Source organism: Mauremys reevesii, linkage group 8 (genome assembly GCF_016161935.1).
Source record: "Mauremys reevesii isolate NIE-2019 linkage group 8, ASM1616193v1, whole genome shotgun sequence".
Lineage (NCBI taxonomy): Eukaryota > Metazoa > Chordata > Testudines > Geoemydidae > Mauremys > Mauremys reevesii.
Window position 1 is genome coordinate 34,776,812 of NC_052630.1, and position 13,188 is coordinate 34,789,999.

The 13,188-nt window shown below is 53.2% G+C and overlaps 1 long non-coding RNA gene across 3 annotated transcripts in view; it reads right to left on the minus strand.

The window, feature by feature from the left end:
* Positions 1-13,188, minus strand: part of LOC120370824 — a 57,251-nt gene that overhangs the window by 22,020 nt on the left and 22,043 nt on the right. Inside the window, exons 3-4 of one of the 3 annotated variants that reach the window (XR_005583971.1) lie at positions 5,481-5,668; positions 3,141-3,339 (exon numbers count right to left, since the gene is read on the minus strand). This is a non-coding gene — a long non-coding RNA (uncharacterized LOC120370824). Of the gene's footprint in view, positions 1-3,140; positions 3,340-5,323; positions 5,669-13,188 lie in introns of those variants that run through there. The other 2 variants (XR_005583970.1, XR_005583968.1) reach the window with 2 other exon arrangements.

The window sequence follows — 13,188 nt, forward strand, 5'->3', positions numbered from 1 at the left end:
CCTGAGTCTGGCTCTGAGTTCACAAGTATCCACAGCACACAAACACTTAGCTGGCTTCCTGCTTAGCAGGCTCAACAGAGAGGACTGAGTGAGCCATGGAGCCGGAACTAGCCTCTCAGGCCCTGGAGGTTCCCTTTGGAGCAAGGTGGAGATGCAGTGCTTTGGGAGGTGGAGGGGAGCTTGCACTGCTGCCCCTCAATATGCCTGTCCAGGGAATAAATAGAGGGTTTCTGCCTCCAGCAGTGGTTAATCGGGCATCTTTTCACTGGCATTTTATTCACACACACACGCTGTAGGCAGAGGGGTGTGGACTCAGTTCAGATTAAATTAGGAGTTGGCCCAAACTTGCCTGAGGTTTAGCAATTCGTGGGATTTCTCCTAAGAGGACTGGCCAACGAGGAAGTCATGAAGAATGCTGAAAAAGAGTTATTGCTAAAAAATAAGGGACTAGCTGGGATTAGGGGAAAGTAAGGGGACATTGGGGATTATTAAGAGCAGCTGGCTTGATTTCCATCCTAAGGCATTAAGGGAATTTACCCAACTCAGTGAACTCCTTGATGATTATTTTTGAAAAAATCGGGGCAGCTAGTGCAATTGTGGAGTGGGTGAAAGCGAATGTGCTACTGAGCTTCAAAAGGCAAAGACCAGTGATCCTGGCAATTTCTATCCAGTACATCTATCCCTTGCCCTTGGTAAAATAATAGGAAACATACCAACAAGCAATCTATGCACAGATGGAGACTAAAGGACCCATGAGCCCTCAGCAGCAAGGACATATAAAGAATAAATATTGCCAGACAAACGTGTTTAAAAAAAACAGCAGAAAAGGCTGGAGGTGAGGGGGCTGCAGGAGAAAGAAAAAGTAAGGATACAACACCAGTGGCTCAAGCTAAACTAACTAGCTGTCTAGTGGGTTGCCACAAGGGTTGGTGTGAGGTCCATGGTGGTGGGTGCTTAACTGGGGGTGGGGAGCTGGTCAATCTCTTCTGAGCCCCCGCCCTGGAGAGGACAATGCAGTTCCTCTGGATCATCAGGGCCAAGTGTCACAGTCCCTGTCTTGCAGCTTGCTGCCTTTTTCTCTCTCCTCTCACTCTCCTCAGCTCTGATTCCCTGCTGAGCTCTTCCTTCCTCTTCTGCTTCCCCCCGGGCCTCTCTCCATCCATTTTCTTTCTTGCTTGCTTGCTTTCTTCACCCCCTTATGCACCCATCCATCTAGCCTCCATACACACCTCTGTATCTAGCTATGGTTTTCCATGGTGCTCGTCACTGTAGTGACTAACGGCTCTTCCTGGTTTCTTCTTCTCTCTCCTTTCTTACCCTCCTCCTCTGCTTTCTCCCTCTCTCCCTCCTGTCCTCTCTGCTCTCCCCATTCTCACTGCCCTTCTCTCCTCTCTTTGGCCTCGCCCAACGCCTTCTCTCTCACTTCTGCTTCTGTTTTGGGCTCTAAATTGCTGCTGTATTAGCTTGGCTGCTGACTCCCCACTCCCAGCCTGATGCTTTGACGCAATTAGCAGCCTGACCTCATTTTAACCTCGACGCCCCCCTCCCTGGGAGAAACAAAGCGACGTGGGGAACGCGGGCAGGATGCAGGAAGCTCTGAACAAAGTGTGCTTCATCTGAGCCGGATGGCGCTCTCGCTCCGAGCGCACCGGGGCCTGCTCCCGCTCCCACTGCGCTCAATAGCGAACCCCCTGCCGGCTTCAGTGCTGCAGGATGGGGCCCCAGGGGTGTTCCAGCAGCTCACAGGCTCCAGCGTGGCTGTGCTTTGTCCTTCTTGCTCAGGTCTTTTATTCAAACGTGTCCTTTCTAGGGGGCATGGCAAGGCAGGCGGCGGGCAGGCAGTCTGGCCAGGCCCAGCCTTGCTGGGCGAACAATGGTTCAGGTGTTTTGCTGCTGTTGCTCTGTTAATATTCAACAGGGAAGTTAAGGGAGCTGGCTGCCTGTTCTGCAACAGCTGATGTATGGCAGGCTCCTTCTGCCAGCCGCACTAGTTGGCAGCAGGCTGGCTCAGGGGCAGCAGCTTTAAAGGGTCGCATCAGGGCAGAGCCAGCCCTCCGAGCCCGCAGTGGCCCAGGATGGAGAGGACTTCCAGAACAAGGGATGGAGATGGCACCACCTGATGTTAAGGACTCACCAGAGATTGCAGCTGGGCCCGGCCAGAAAATGAGAAATCTGGGTGGCAGTTTTGAGATTTGTTTTTGTTCCATATTGGGACAAAAATGAGCCCTTTCGAAATCTTGCATGGAGAGAGAGAGCACGGTCCACCTCTGCAATAGCCAGCAGAGCAGTGGCTAGGGCACTCTGGTGGGATGTCAGAGACCCGGAGATCTGAACTGGGGTCTCCCATATCCCAGCTGAGTGCCTAAATCACTGAGCTAGAGTCTCTGGCCCAATCACTATTTAATTATTTATCGACAAAGCGGAGCAGCTGTACAAGGCCAGGCTGAACCTATAGTCTGGTGGTTAGGGAAACCCTGGGTCTAGGCCTGGGGCTTTCTACATGCGAGGTGACTCTCTAGCCCCCAGGCTCTTGGGTACTCTTCTCTGTGGGTTTTACCAGAAATTCCAGCCTGGACTGGAGACCATTTAGCCGCACTTGGTGCATTTCTCCAACAATGTCGGTTTTGACCGATCGGTGTTTTCGGATAGAAAAACATTTTGTGGAAAATTTCCCGACTGGCAGTAACTGTAGCCGCAGGAGGCCATCGTGATGATAATGGGAACATATACACTACTCTATTAGCGTCTACACTAAAATACAGCTCCCACTGATGTAAGTCGCCCACTACACCGACTTAATGACTCCACCTCCACGAGAGGTGTAGCGCTTTAGTCGATGTTGTTAGGTCAACGCAGCGTATGTGTAGACATTGTGTTGCTTATATCGACTGTTGCTGCCTTTCATACTGCTCTACACTGGCAGTACAATCGGTACCAGTGCTCCTGGTGAGAACATGCACTGCCGACACAAGAAGCACAGTGAGGACATGCCAAAGCGATTTAATTACTGTGGGGGCTGGACGTCGATGTAACTTAGGTGTGTAGTGTAGACTTGCCCTTAGGCAGCTGCAGGAGGATGAAGCTGAAGAGAGACACTAAGGCCTGCCCCTTGGCCACAACTGCTCTCTAAGTCATATGTGCAGCCACCTCACTCCGGTTCATAGTAATCTTCTGGCGCTGGGACTTCCCTACCCATCTGGTAGAGCATCTCATTGCGAGGTCTCCAAGGGAGAACTCCGGACCCACCAGCTCCAGGGGGTTTGTCATTAAATGAGCAAGCGGCTAGGAGTCAGGTGCTCTGCTGATTAATCACCTGGTTTGTATTACTGAGCAGCAGGGCTAAGAGAAGGGACATATGGGTGAGTCAGTGATGGGGCTGGATTCCTGCTCAGTGTCAGCGAAGGACGTTCCTGCCATAGGACCCAATCCTGCACGACTGATTCAAGGAGACGTGCCAGGGGCGGCTATAGGTATTTTGCCGCCCCAAGCACGGCAGGCAGGCTGCCTTTGGTGGCATGCCTGCAGGAAGTCCCCGGTCCCGCGAATTCCCGCGTAGCCGACCAGCGGACTTTCCGCAGGCATGCCGCCGAAGACAACCTGCCTGCCGCCCTCGAGCTAACTGGCAGAGCACCCCGCCCCCCCATGGTTTGCTGCCCCAGGCACGCGCTTGGCGTGCTGGTGCCCGGAGCTGGTGATGGCAGTGGTGAGGGTCCAGCTCTGGAGTGGGTTTATGACCCGGATACAGTAGGATCCCTCTGCACAGCGCTCACGAGAAAGAATGCCACCTATCAAACCACTGGGAGGTCTCCTGTAAAGGTACTCCAAGACTGAGGAAGGACCTGCAAAGACTAAAAGCCTCCTATTGTGGTGATTTGGGGCCCAGGACAAGAGATGGGGTGAAATAGCAGTCAAGTTAGAGCTCTGAAAAGGAAGGAAAGCTGAGAGCGGGCAGGGTGAAAACAGAGAACTGAGGAGCAAATCCATGGGCCAACCTCCCACGCTTGGTGTTGCATGGTTCTGTGAAGATGTGTTGCGATTCGTGCAAACCGCTGCTTGAACACTGAGACTGCTGCCACCCAGAAGGTGAGGCTGATGGATGGACAATGGCAGAGCAGGTGCAGCAGCAGTGGCATGGACACCAAGCAGTGTGTGTGGGGGGGTAGGGGCTAACAGCTTCACCTTGCATGACACACACGAGTGCGATGGCCCCCGTGCATTGTGTGTGGTGCACACACAACCCGGGGAGCTCAGCCAGTGCAGCATGCGGATGGCAAATCACTGTGTGAGTGTGTGGGATGGCTGACATCTGCTACACGGCATGCCGGCTGCAAACGCTAGCCTGTGCGTGCATTGGCCAAACTTGCTGAAGTGATGCCGCTGAGGAATGAGGCAGTTGCCATTACCCGTGTCCCGTGGGGGTTTGCAGCACTTGCCAGCACTTAGGCTGGAGGCAGCTGCCACAGATGGCATCTCTGACATTGGGTGCGTTGCTCAAATGCTACCGAGCAACATTTCTGGTGGAACGGGTGCATGCCACAGCCCAATTCAGTTCTGCGGCTGGCTGGGCAGGGAGGTACCAAGAGCCAGAGGTGGTGTTAGAATCGATGGTCTGCAAAGGAGCTCATGGGAGGAGCTGCACTAATGCTAATGCATGAATGCACCCAGCAGATCCCTTTCTCTGCTCTCCTGAGCTTCTCCAGTGCTGGTGCCTGGGGCTGGTCTACAGTGGGGACTTTTGCACCAGTGCAAATCTCTTGTGTAGGTGCACCAAGCCAACATAAAATGTGGCATGCTGGTGCAACGCACGTTTACATCAATACAAACCACCCCATTGTAGACAATCTTCCCCTGCCTACTCAACCTCAGGATCCATCAACACTGCAATCTGGGGATGAGATTGCAGCTCACCTAGCCATGCCAGTGATAGTGTTAATTTAGCCAGCTCTGGTAGTGGAGCAGTGATACTTTGGCAATATGGGCTTCAGTGGGGGCTAGCCGTCCAAGTAATTACCCAGGGCCCGTGCTGCTACTGCTTCATTGCTCCAAGGAGTATATCTCTACACCAGTAGCGAGCCTACCCTTGGATTGCCGTAGAGACATACCCACAGTATCTGGAAACTGTTCCTAGCTTGCTAGTTCCAGTCCATTATTGGCTTTTTCACCTCCCCTTGTCCCATGTTAAATATCCCAGCCCTGTCTTTTACATCATCTAGCAAGAACCTAGAGACAGTTAGCAAGTAGGTGCCTTTGTCCCTTTGGTGGTAGAACGTGGATGTAAAGAAGTGATATGAAGGAGGGAGGCTCTTGGGGTGGAGAGGCTCCCAGAAATGTATTGGTAAAATTCCACTAGGTTAAAGAAAAGAGTGATGGGGGTGATTTCTCTGCCTCTGATGGCGTCACTACCTGTCCGGAGCCAGGCTAAAACCAGGTCATTGTGTATTGGTTCAGCAAGTCACTGCTCTTCTCTGACGGCAGCTTACCTAGCATACTCCGTCACCTGAAGTCTTTAAACTCCAACTGGAGGCCTTGCTGCCTTTCTATAAATGACGGTGCAGCTCCACAAGAAGTTATTGAGCTGGGTGGGCTCTCTGGCCAGGGTTATACAGGAGATCAGCCTAGATCTTGTGCTCCAGATGTGAGCTTTCTTCTTTTTTAAAAAATCCAGTTACTGCAAAGAAAAGCATCACAATGAAATCCAGAAGTTAGCTGGTGCCTGAGTTTGCGGACAGCCTGAACCAACAGCACTAAGGTAAGTGTGCCCTGTGCCTATTTATGTCAAGGCACTGTTAACTCTGAACCCCACCGATGCCACCCTTTCACTGCTGATCTGTGTATTCAAGAAAGAAAAGGGATGATCATATTGTGAAGCTCTGCTCTGAGAGGCGTCTCATTTTTGGTATCACAGGTAGGTTGGGAGGGACCCACTGCAATGCTGACTTATTCCTGGGTGCCTCAAAATAGCTCTGAAGAGCACCTTTGTTGTCAGACCAGATGGCACCACACAGCAGGTATTTGCAAAATATTTTTCAGGAGACAATCTCCCCAGATTCCCAATAGAAAGTCTTGACCCCACGTACCTCCCATTTCCAACTACACAAGTGGAGCAGAGTCCTACATCATCAGATGCTGCAAATTCCTCTAACCGACCCTATCAAGGTGCAGCTTAGTCCAGGTTTGTTCACACAGTGATACTGCATCCTGCCACAGTCTGGTTATGAGAAAGCATCTGTTTAAAAGGGAACACAAGTTCCTTCCTCTTCCTCCTGCAGCGCAGGAAGCCCTGGTACCCACAGGACATATCACCAGTGAAGGGGACCATTTTTGTGGGAGGCCCTTGTGGAAATATTGCCGGCACATCACTGATGTCCCTGTAATCCCTCTCCTAGGGCCAGATGGCTCCAGGTGACCCTCTGTAAGTCAACGCTTTCTGTTATGGTGAGGAGCCCAAAACACGATGCTGTGGAGATGGTCAACCAGAGTGTTCCAAACAGCTGGGTGTGCAAACACTCCACGGCCTCTATGATTTTAGTAGCATCAAGGAGTCGCCTTACCCACTAGTGCTGGCCTGTAATTACCAAGCCGGAGAAGATTGCCCTTTAGACGACCCTTGGATATGTAACAAACACCACAGGCAGCTTGGAAAGAAGTATTTCTAGCTCTAGTCTTCAGATACCAGCATGTCATGCCCTCAGCCTCCCCTCCACCAGAGTTTCTGTGCTCAGCTCTTTGCTGGGATTTGGCATGAAATGCTACAGAGCGGCGCGTCCAGGGTGTGAGAGGATGCAGGAAGGTTACATCAGCAATTGCTGACGGGTGTGAAGGGAATCGCACATTCCTTGTGTGCAGTGGATTAGACAAGAAGGCAAAGGGTATTGAGTGTCACCCACGGAACGAGACGGGGCTACTTTCGGAGCGTAGGAAGATGCAACATGATCTAGCTATGTGCGTGTGTGTCTACGTGTGGACGTGCATGTGTGAGTGTCTGTGTTGCAAGGCTGTTGCTCAGTCTGCACGGCAAGCGAGGGGCTCATCAGACAAAGCACCGCAAAGAGATCTATCTCCCAAGACAAGGCGACTGAGGTCACAGAAGATTGACAAGCCCTTTGCCCCACACCTGACTCCGCCTCCCATGCAGCTCTGAATGAACCTTCCCACCTGCTGGGAAGGTTGCTGCTCTGGCTGCTGTTCATTAACCAAAGCGATGGACGGGTTCATTTTCTCTCTCCAGACCCGAACGGTATCCAGGCTATTGGCTGAGGCGCTGTGTCCGCCCAGCGTTTGCTCTCCTGAAAGTTTACACAAATCCACGGCTGCTCCCGGTTAGAGCGGGAATCGCAAGCATCATTGCTTCTGCTTCACTGCTGCGTCAAGGCTGGTTTCAGCACTGCGGCAAGATGCTTTCAGGCCAGACCAGTCAGGATTGGTGAGAAATAGGTCGGCCTGAGACAGCATAAGGAAGCTACTAAATCCTAGATGCTGTGGGGAAAATGCCAAGGCCCCTGTCCTGTGTTAAGAGGAGGGAGGTGGAATCGGCAGCTCTGGCATTCACTTTGTGTTTGGATCCATCCTTGTATATAGTGCTTGCTATACAAGGGAGCCGGCAGCACCAACGGGTACCAGTCGGGGCTGGTTACTCTTCATACTGGAACCAGGGCCGCCTCCTGTTGCCGCTGCTGTTCATCCACGCGCTGGAGCCGTTAGCCACCATGAATCACACACTTGTTTTTTTCTTTAAATGTTGCAAGTGGATTTAGTGTTCATGGCACAGAGAGAGAGAGAACAGTGCTGGCTTCAGCCAGGCATTCTGCAGGCAGGAGGCACCCAAGCTGCCCCCACACTGTTCTGACAGCCCTGCCCTGGCCTGCAGCTCCCCCTCTCCTGGGCTTCATGCTTCTGCTCTTGAGTCTTGACCCGCAGCCACCCGTTATTCCAGTCACGAGTTTCTGCAGGCAGCTTTGCTGATGCACCTCAGTCTTGCCCTGCAGCCTCCTTCTGCTAGTCCAGTCCTGCAAGTCTCCTGAGCAGAGCCTGGCAATTGGGCCAAAGCATGTGACAATTTAGTGATGTGCCGAAATGACCAGTTAAGGGCCAGGCTGAGAGACTCCAGCTCAGTCATTCGCCTGTGGGACAGGAGGGGAGCACACGGCTCTAGAGATGAAAGGCGAGTGCACCAACCCACTGCAGCATCACCTGCCCCCAAAGGAGTGAGGAGCCGCCTGCATGTGAGCTCTTGTGAGTGACGTTCTCATTGCACCTGAGCAAATACTGCAAGACAGCCCCTGCAAATAGTCGTTCCCATTTGAAAATGAATCCTCAGTTCTTGGCCTGGGCCTAGGGTTGCCAACTTTCTAATTGTACAAACCTGAACACCCTTGTCCTGCCACTGCCACGCCCCTTCCTGAGGCCCCACCCCTGCTCCACCCCTTCTCTGAAGCCCCCCCACTCACTCCAGCCCCCCTCCCTAAGTCGCTCGCTCTCCCCACCCTCACTCGCTTTCTCATTTTCACCAGGCTGGCTCAGGGGGTTGGGGTGCAGGAGGGGGTGAGGGCTCCGGCTGGGGGTGCAGGCTCTGGGATGGGGCTGGAGATGAGGGGTTTGGGGTACAGGAGGAGGCTCCAGGCTGGGCCCACGGGGGTTGGAGTGCGGGAAGGGACTCAGGGCCGGGGCAGGGGGTTGGGTTGCAGGAGGGAGTGTGGGGTGTGGGCTCTGGCAGGGAGTTTGGGTGCAGGAGGTGGCTCTGGGCTGCGGTAGAGGGTTGGGGTGCGGGATCTGGGAGGGAGTTAGGGTGCGGGAGGAGGTTCCAACCGGGGGAAGGGGGTTGAGGTGTAGGAGTGGGTATGGGGTGCGGGCTCTCGCCAGGCAGCGGTTACCTCAGGAGGCTCCTGGTTGGTGGCACAGCGAGGCTAAGGCAGGCTCCCTGCCTGCCCTGGCTTCGTGCTGCTCCTGGAAGTGGCTAGCATGTCTGGTCACTAGGCGACGGCGCGACCAGAGGGCTCTGCAAGCTGCCCATGCCTGCAGGTGTTGCTCCCACAGCTCCCATTGGCCACGGTTCCCAGCCAATGGGAGCTAAGGAGCCGACGCTGGGGGTGGGGGCAGCGCACGGAGCTTCCCTGATCGCCCCTGCGCCAAGGGGCCAGAGGGACATGCAGGCTGCTTCTGAGAACTGCGCGGAGCCAAGGCAGGTAGTGAGCCTGCCTTAGCCTCGCTGTGTCACTGACTGGACTTTTAACAGCCTGGTCAGCGGTGCTGACCGGAGCTGCCAGGGTCCCTTTTCGACCGGGCGTTCCAGTCGAAAACCAGACAGCTGGCAACCCTACTTGCACCCTGCATGGCCTGGGCCCAGAGCATCTAAAAGACCCTAAGGCACTAGATAGAGCGTTCTCAGGGCTGGTCCCAGCCTGCCGAATGAGCTTCCATAGGAACTAAGGTCCATTGCAAACTGACCCACCTTCTGCTCCGGGTAGCACTTCTCTGACCCGACCTTCTCTAACATCCAGAGACAGCAGAGTGGGCATTTAAAAAAAAATCAAAAATCCCCCAAACAGAACCCTACTGAAGCAAAATCATCCACTGCACACGCCTTTCTCCTCCTGAGGAGAGAGAACAAGCCACATGTAACAGATGTTAGTCACATCACTTAATGCACTATTGGAAGGCGCTCAGGTCCGTGGATGCTGAGAACAGAATAGAATAAAATAAAATAGAATTGGTTTCAATGGTGTTCACACCTCCTTCACATTCAGTCTCCACGAATATTGTAGCCAATGAATTTGCTGGCAGGCATGTTCTTCACACCGTCAACTGCTGCACAATATTCATGGGAAGAAACGTTCAAATCCACAGCCACGAGTATCTGCACCAGACACCTGAGTCTCAGAGTTACACTCATCCAATCAGGAACCATAAATGGTACCATGTGACTTATGTGGCCCATCCAAAGGGCTTGAAGTTTGAATTGTGGAGATCGAATTATACTCGCAGATGAGCTGCTAGACTAAGAATAAATGGCAGGAACTACTGGCCAATAAGAGAGGTAAAATATACTGCACAACCACAGTTCAATCCGCAGCAGCTTTATTTTTCCTTTACTTATGTTTCCCACTGTAGTGTTGCCAGCTCTCGCAAGTTTCGCATGACGCTCATTATAGTTGGTTGTTGTTTTTTTAAGGTGATTATCTGACATTCTCAGCTTTTAATGAAAAAAAAGCAGTATGCTTCTACCCCTTCTGGTTACAGAGAAAAGCCTGGATGTGTGAAACCAGGAGGCTAATGAAAAGAGCCCCTCATTTATTATTTTTAAAGTCTCATGATTTTTTTAAATTCATCTCAAGATTTTTGTAACCTTCAGTGTTATTAACGGTGTCACTGGATCTGCACTCGCTCTCTGGTGATCGGGTTCTCTGGCCTGTTACACAAGTGGTCACACTAGATGATCACATGGGCACTTTTGGCCTTGGAATCTATAGATGAATTTTCCAGACCATTGCAGAAGCCTCCTCTGAGTTCCCTCCTGGCAATTCCCCCAGCAAGGGGGAATTCCTAGCAGGTGTAAAGCCAGCTCCCATACCCCTCTGCTGGGGGCAAACTGAGGGGCGAGGAGCGTGTTAGGGGAAAGGGATGTGGATGGTGGAGTGCAAAGCACTCTAAAAATCTACGGCAGGTTTGTGTTGCAGTCCATAGCCAGCGGGCTTGGTATAGAGCAGCCTGGAAGCTGCTCTGAGCGGCTCTGGGAGTGGGGTTGCGGCGGAGAATCGGGGTGGTAACCATCCTCCAGCCAGCCCTGCTGTCTCCTGAGCCAAGCTGATCCCTGCTGCAGAAGAGAGTCTAGCCCTGAGGTGCTGCCTACACTGTGCTGCAGTGTGGACTGCAGGGGTGTGAATTGCAGAGCGCACCAGTTGTTGCACGCTGACTGCCCCATGTAGTTTGCAGCAGCAGTGTCCACACAGATCAGAAAGTACCCAACACTTTGGTGTGCTCTGCAATTCACACCTCTGTGAAACGCACTAGGGCCCAGTGTAGACAAGGCCTAAGTCTGCATGGAACTCCCTTTATTCTTCTCTTCTCAAGAGCCATCAGCTCTGTCCCGTAACTCCTGGAGTTACTTCCCCAGCATGTCCTGTTCAGGCTATAAGGGCTGGAAGTCTGGATTCTGCTTTCTCCCAGTGTCCTCTGCCTTCACCACATTGTCTCTCCATGTCCCCTCCACAGCACCATTCCTGGTGCTGCCTGCTTCTTTCATGCCCACCTATCCCAGTAGGCCTTCAGAGCATGGACGGTGGGTGCAAGAGGCCAGGGGAGGCTAAGCCCCATCCTGCCCCCTTTGGAGTGCACTGCCGCGGAAAGGGTGCCCCGGACGTAGCCCCACCTGCACTCTGCCCTGAGGCCCTGCTCCCATTAGTCCTCTTCCCCACAAAACCCCACCCTCGTTCCACCTCTTCTCATGCCCGCTCTGCCCGCATGGGAGGGACCCAAGAGGTGAGTGGTGAGTGGCAGTTGGGGGGGCTGGGGGAGGGGCTGAAGAGGCCAGTGTGAGTAGTGAGCAGCTGGCTGGCCAGCAGGTGGGGGGACAGGGGAGGGGGTAAAGTGGTGCATGCAAGCAGTGAGCGACCGGGGTGTGTGTGAAAGAGGCACAAGCAGTGGCAGGGTGGGGGGGACCTTGGGGAAAAGGGTGAGTTGAGGGGCCTCACGGAAGGAGGCTAAGCAGGGTTGGAGCATGGGTGGGGATTCGGGGGGGAGGAGGTGAGTGGGGATGGGCCTTGGGGTGGGGGCCACGGTCTGGGCGTGCCCAGCCTCCCCAAATGGAGGAGTTCAGAGCGCTCTCTTTTTCTTCCAGTTCAGCTTTCACACAGATGTGTTGAGCTTCCTCTTCTGCTGTTGACATCATCTTCTTCACTAGGCACTGCCTAAGCAACGCGGTATTCTCACACTATTCTGGGCCCACATTAGGTGGCTTTCCCTTTCCCTGACATGGGTTCAGATTCTGCCAGCTGGGCCAGGCAGTATGCCAGTGTTTCAAAACTCAAGCTTACTTCTTGAGACCTGGTCATCTGGGACCAGAGGCTCGACTCCATTAGCCTCCATCATGGTTCAGTATTGTTTTCCACCCTCAGGAACTGTGACCCATAGCCGGCATGAGCTCTAAAAGTCTGTCCACGGTCAGCGCAGCTGTGTGAAGCTTTGTTGCTGAGCAATGCAGCACTATTCGCATCTTGGTCTCATTGTCCAAATCAGCAAACTCACCCGTGAGCACTCGTTGATAAAGCTGGGCTAAAGAGTCTCTTGTCTCACCTGCTTCTCTCCTCGCTCAGCCGCAGATCATGGTTGTCTGAAGGCCCACGGCTCCGTGTTTTGCTGGGCATTATTCACCTCACCCATGGAGTGTGCAGAAGCGTGAGGGCTCCTTTTAGAGTTCCAGGCCCACCAGATTTCTGAATCTGCTTGTCCATTTCTGCCATCACCATTACTCTGCTCCTTTTTCGGGGACATGAAAAGCTGGGAACGTAGGTAGCACAAATGCCAGGCTGCTTGTTTTTTCCTTTGTCAGCCAGTGCCCATAAGTATTGCTCCATTGGCGTCAGTGCTACCATGAGCCAAGGACGTGGGCTTTTGTTATTATTATATTCTGCTTGACATTTATATTGATTTATTTCAGACTTTTCTCCTGCTTACTGCGCCTTTTCACTCTCTGGAGCTCTATCTATCAGCAGTACGTCTATGGCTCCGTCACCATTGGATCTGAGCCCCTCACAATCTTTAATGCCTTTATCCCCACAGCCCCTCTGTGCGGTAGGGCATTGCTATTTGCCCCCATTTTACAGCTGGGGAATGGAGGCACAGGGCAGGGAATTGACCAGGGCCAGCTCTAGGCACCAGCTCAGCAAGCAGGTGCTTGGGGCAGCCAAGGGGAAGGGGCAGCATGTCAGGCTCTCCGGCGGCAATTTGGTGGCGGGTCCCTCGGTCCCTCTCGGGGGGGAAGGACCTGCCGCCGAATTGCCGCTGAAGAAGAAAGTGGCACAGCTGAGCTGCCGCCGATTACTATCACGGCTTTTTTTTTTTTTTTCCCCTCACCACTTGGGGCGGCAAAAACCCTGGAGCCGGCCCTGGAATTGACCCAGGTCTCCTAAGTTCTAGGCTACTGCCTAACCCCCTATCTCTCCTTTTCTTGGTGGAGCTTTCCAAAGCAGTGAA